This window comes from Nomascus leucogenys, chromosome 6, assembly GCF_006542625.1.
Source record: "Nomascus leucogenys isolate Asia chromosome 6, Asia_NLE_v1, whole genome shotgun sequence".
Lineage (NCBI taxonomy): Eukaryota > Metazoa > Chordata > Mammalia > Primates > Hylobatidae > Nomascus > Nomascus leucogenys.
In genome coordinates this window covers 39,596,875-39,602,874 of record NC_044386.1, presented here as the reverse complement: position 1 = coordinate 39,602,874, position 6,000 = coordinate 39,596,875, and positions in this window count along the sequence as shown.

Here is a 6,000-nt window from a genome sequence, read left to right as displayed (position 1 = left end):
CCAGAAAGGGGCTCCCACAGTGCAGCGGTGGGCTGAAGGGCTCCTCAAATGCCACCAAAGTGGGAGCCCAGGCAGAGGAGGAGCCGAGAGCAAGCGAGGGCTGTGAGGACTGCCAGCACGCTGTCACCTCTCACCCTTGTGCACTGGGAGAATGGGGTGGAGCCACTGGGAATTCTTACCTTATGGAGTGGGGAGGAACCCTGTCTCTTCAGCTCTTGTTTGTTGGGCTGGTATTCAATCTGTGAGGTGGAAGTCTGTTGGCAGGAACCCCCCATTTTAATTTTTTAATTTTTTTTTTTTTTTTGCTGAGAGCTTTCTTTTAATAAATTCCACTCTCCTTGCCTTCCAATGTGTCTGCATGCCTAATTTTTTCTGGTCGTGAGACAAGAACCTAGACTTTAGCTGAACTAAGAAGCAAAAAATCCTGCATCACAATCATAGCTCATTGCATCCTTGAACTCCTGGGTGCAAGTGATCCCATCTCAACCTCCTGAGCAGCTGAGATTATAGGCATGAGACACCATGCCCTCTAAGAATAAATTCCTTTCAAACATTACAAGCTCCTCATCTTTTCCTTTTGCCACCTGAGGTTTTAGACATACACTGGCCTCAATACACATAATCCTTGGCACTTTCTTTTGAAACCACTTTCGAAACTACTTTCTTTTAAGTTGGTAACAATCAACTTGAACACTTGGATGAAATTCTTTTGGGTCAGGAGGTTCCTGCTAAGCTCACATGTAAAGAAAAGAGGACATAGTGAAACACCTGCTTTCTGGTTGCAGATAGACCAATATTGTAGCAGGATGAGCTGCAGAAAAAATCTTTCAGACACTGAGTTGTAGTAGGAAGGGCTTTATTCAGCTGGGAGCATCGGCAAGCTACTGCCTTAAAATCCAAGCTCCCAGAGTGCACAATTTTTCTGTCCCTTTTAAATGCTCACAATACTAAAGATTTCATATGAAAGGGTCACGATTGATTTGATCAAGCAAGGGGTACGTGACAGGGGCTGCATGCACCAGTGGTCAGAGAGAAACAGAACAGGGCAGGGAGTTTCAGAATGTTCTTCTATACAATGTCTGGAATCCATGAATAACATCAGTTTCTAAGTTATGAGTTGATTTTTAACTACTGGGTTTAGGCCAGGCAGGCCCAGGCCTGGTTTTGGGCCTGGCGCTGGGCTGCCTGTCTTTGATTTCACTTCCTTTTTTTTTTTTTTTTCTTAAAACAGGTACTGAGTATAAAACAATATAGAAGAATATGAGAGGGTCTCTCTTTTTCCTCATTTCCCTCTTTTGAGACTCTCACTTTTTATTAGTGGGAGTTCTCACTCTTATTTTTGCTACTTATGTCTTTTTCTGCAATAGATTGATAGTGATTCATATAGTACATTTGTGCTGAAGCATTTTGGTGAACTAAGGTAGCGATGAAGCTTTTTATCCTTTGAAGAAGTACACGTAGTAAACAAGGGAGCAGTAAGCAGGTTTCTATTACTATTATAACTCCTATTACAAGAGTTTTAAATCCTTCTATTGCTGGGAACTAGTTTTTAAACATGGCTCCTGGATTGAGTCCGTGCCACGCTTGTACGGGTACATGTGCCAGTTCTGTTATATCTTTAACTATATTTTTAACTACTTGCCCTTGATCATCTATGTGTAGACAACAATTAGTAAGGTTAAGTTTTTCACAAACTTCTCTTTCAGCTGTTAGCAAGTAGTCAAGAGCTAGTCTATTTTGATAGATAGCATTTCTCATCAGAGTCTCTTGCTGGGCAAGAACAGTCAAGGCTTGACCAGTTTTATTAGCAGTAATTTCTAAAACAGCTTGTAACCGTATGATTCGGTTGAGCATGTAGATGGGGGTCCGATATCCCCACGAGCCATCTTGTGCCCAAGTGGCGGGTCCATAGTATTGTATGATTCTTTCAGGAGGCCATTTATCATCTTTCCAATCACCTATGGCTATGCTTCATTTTTTTGTGGGAAGCATAGACTGGGAAGCCCAGAAGTTCACCTGCTTTTATGGGCAGTAAGAAGAAAGATGGTTTAATGGTGTCAATTACACAGCTACCTGTCCACTGATCAGGCAGCTTAGCATAAGCTCTGTATCCACATATCCAGTATAACCTGGTGGGGGCCATCCAGTCCCAGCGGAATTCTGGGTGGGCCCAAGCAGTCTGCAACTTTGGAAATCTACTGAATGGATCTCTTTCTGTGTAATTGGAACTCCACCATGTAACTGTTTTTGTGGTACCATTATACAGCTTTTGCCTAAGACAACTAAGCCGCCTTATAGGATGAGTGAATCCTTTTCCTTCTCTAGCTATGCAACACTGTCCAATAATTCAGACTTTTAGGACCTAAAAATTGTCAGGGTGGTTCTTTTGGGCTGGGAATTCATCAGGAACTGGGTCTGTAGGAACTAATTCTGGGGCTTCTCATGAAGCTCTTCTTATGGAAACTCTTATTACAGTTTTCCTACAAACATAACATGAAGTGACATTTAGAGACTGGACTACATGCTCGGCTAATTGCAAAAACAAATTTCTGGTTTTTCCTGGAGCCTCTGGTACTGGCACATTTAGTTTATCATAGGAAGTCTGAAATACTGGTTCTGGAGAGCATCTTTGAACCTCTCCTTTTATTAGGATGCGTACACAAGGATCTAGTCCTTTTCCATCAATGCCTAATGTTACATATTTTCCTTTATTTCACTTTGGGTCTGAGGGGATTGTGATTATCAGTTCTAAAGGGTTGCAGCTCCCACTCATGCAGGAGGGGCTGGCTTTTCCTTTTTGGAGCCAAACGGGATTTTTAAATCTTTTTTCCAAGTAGCCTAAATGACATGAGACCAGTATTGACACATCTCACATAAATATGATTTTTGACAGATATACTTATTTTTTTACTGTGTAACTTTGTTTCCAATTTAGAGAACCGCATCTTATTCCATGCTGATTACTATCAATAGCAGCACAAGCATCAAATTTTAAGGTTACATTTTTGGGGACCCCTCTTTCTTCTGTTCTAGCTATTACCTTACTTGTGTCACCTAGAAAATGACCAGTCCTTAATTTTATTTTAAAAACTGTAAGCATGGGAGGCTTAAAGTGGGTCATAACACGCATCAGTTTGGTTATTTCCTGGGCTACATACCTTGGATAGAATAGCATTATAAAAACAAGTTTCTTTTAGAGTCCTGGTACAGTTATAATAACCATAAAATAATAGGACTGTAGCAATCTTTTGTCCTACTTCACTGACTTCATGTATATACTGGGAACAGCTCTCAGTCTGAGGAAGGTCAGTTGAAGTCCAAATTTTAAGGAAAATGAGTCCCGCGATGAGTTTCCTCATGCTTCGGCCGTGCGTGGACCAGTCAGCTTCCGGGTGTGACTGGAGCAGGGCTTGTCGTCTTCTTCAGAGTCACTTTGCAGGGGTTGGCGAAGCTGCTCCCATCCACGTACAGCTCCCAGTCTACTGATGTTTAAGGGTGGTCTCAGAGGTTGGGCCTACTAGAATAAACTGAGTCCAACACTTCTACATAGTTTATGTTTAACTAGGCTCTCTAATATCAGGAGTAACGTGGCGGGGTTAGGATGTTGCAAACTTCAATGGTTATGCGGGGATTTTCACAGAGCAAGCTTTGGTATCTAGTTAGTCTAGCATTCATTAGCTAATGGTGTCCTTTGGTATTTATTAAAATCACCACAGCATGGGTGGGGGGGGGACTTTATGTTTAGGTTTTGCCTAAGAGTTAGCTTATCTGCTTCTTGTGCTAACAGGGCCGTTGCTGCCAGGGCCCTTGGACATGGGGGCCAGACTTTGGAAACCCCATCTAGTTGTTTTGAGAGATAGGCCACTGGCCTTGGCCAGGGCCCCTACAGTCTGGGTTAAAACTCCAACTGCCATTTTTTTTCTTTCTGACACATAGAGTGTACAGAGTTTTGTCAGGTCAGGTAGCCTCAGGGCTAGGGCTGACATGAGTTTTTCTTTTTAACTCATGAAAAGCTCGTTGCTGTTGGTTGTAATAGATGTAGTTTATCTAATCTACATTTTTATTGACTGTCATCTACTAAAATATTGATTTAAATCCTGTAACTACTTGATTTCAAGCTTTAAATTAATCTGGTATTACTTGTAGGGCTCCAATTGTATCTAAATAGATGTGAGAGTTGAAAGACCTATAATGGGCTTCTCTTGCTTTATGATGTCTTATTATTATTATTTTTTCCTCTGGTTGATGAAAAATGCCAGGGTGAAAGGGATAGCCAAATGGACTAAAGGACAAGTGCCACTCTAGTTATCTGGCAGAGTGCCCAGTAAAGGTCCACCACAATACCACCACACATCTGCTCACGGATGAACAAGGGCAGACTGATTGATAAAGTCTTGAAAATTCTTAAGCTCACTGCATCCCTTCAGGTCTCCAAGGAACGCTAAGTCTCCTCCCTGCCGTGAGAGACAAGAAGTGAACTTAGTGTTGGGAGACGGAAGCTGGATGGCCCTCGGGGGCTGACCTGCAGGGACTTTGGGATATAGTAGAGACAGCTTGGCATGATTTATTACTCCAGGCTGTAGAATCCTGGAAAAGAGCTACATGCAGCCCACACCTGGTTGACTGGAGGACCACCTTAGTGGAAGGGGGAAAATCAGGGCCTCTGGCCTGCTATGTGCACAAGCATAACAATTGCTTTTGTTTAATGTGCAGATGGAATATTTGATCCATTCCAACGAGGCATTTGCATCTTGGTACGCTGTCTTAATTGCCAAAGTTTAAGTCTTTAACTTCTGTGATCCTCTAGTAAAATGAATGTTCCCTTTAGACCGATTTTTATTAATTTTTAGATCGAAGAAAGCTAAACACCATTTTACATTTGATAATGCTTCTTGTATGATTTCTATACCAGATGAGTTAAATTTTACCTTTATATTAGTGTGTTATTAATGTTAAACTTAATTTTAATGAACCTTGTAGATATATTTATCCAATTTTTTATGTTTGACCATAAGGTAAGATTTTATAGACTCTTTTTAACCCTTTATAATTTTTGTTAAAGAGCAGGTTGAAGCTTTAAGAAAAACCTGTTGCATTTTTATTTTGATGTCCAATTCACAGAAAAACTGGATGATACCTTTTTAACTTTAGCTAATATGTTTACACACAGAATTTTCTTTAAAATTAAAGTTTTAAAACTTGATTAAACTGTTAAAACAATAATTTTTTAACTATTTAATGTAGGTAAAAATTAATTCTTATGCCTCCTTATAATTTTTTTTACCAAAGGTATATTTTACTTTTTTAATACACCTTGTACATAAACTGTTTCTTTAATAGTACTCAGGAGGCCTTATTACTTTTAAATTATACAACATTTTTTGCATAAAAATTTTTTTATAACATTTTCTTTTATGACTTTCGCAGACAATTTTTTAACATGTCTCAACTTTCTGACTTATTACAAACACTTTTTTTTTTTTTTTTTGAAACAACCAGTTTATTTTAGGGCAAGAATTTACCTTATAACTTTCTTTTTACATAAATTCTGCCTCTCCCCCCTTTTTTTTCTTTTTTTTTTAAAGATAACCATTCCTTTTTTTTTTTTAAAGCAAACTTTCTTATGTCTTTGGACTAGACAGTCTAAGGCCACAAGATTAGAAGTTACCGTAATACATGTTACACTGTTAACTTTCAGCAAACTTCACTTTTGTTGAAAACCTTGTAAGTTTGGGATTTCAATTATCCTTTGCTATTAATAAGACCTTGTTTAGTCTAAATTAACTTAGAATTTGTATAGATGGTCTCTTTTTCTCTCTGCTGGTCTTTCCTTGCCTCTGCCAGCTGCTTATGCTGCTGTTCTCTTAACTACTGTAGGGGGGAAGGGGGTCTAAAAGCAGCTGTAACTGTCTATGTACTGAAACTAGTCTGGGTGCCTTGGCTTACAGGTTACCTTGTGTCATACCTTTGAAACCAGGGACCTGTCCAGGCTTCATTCTG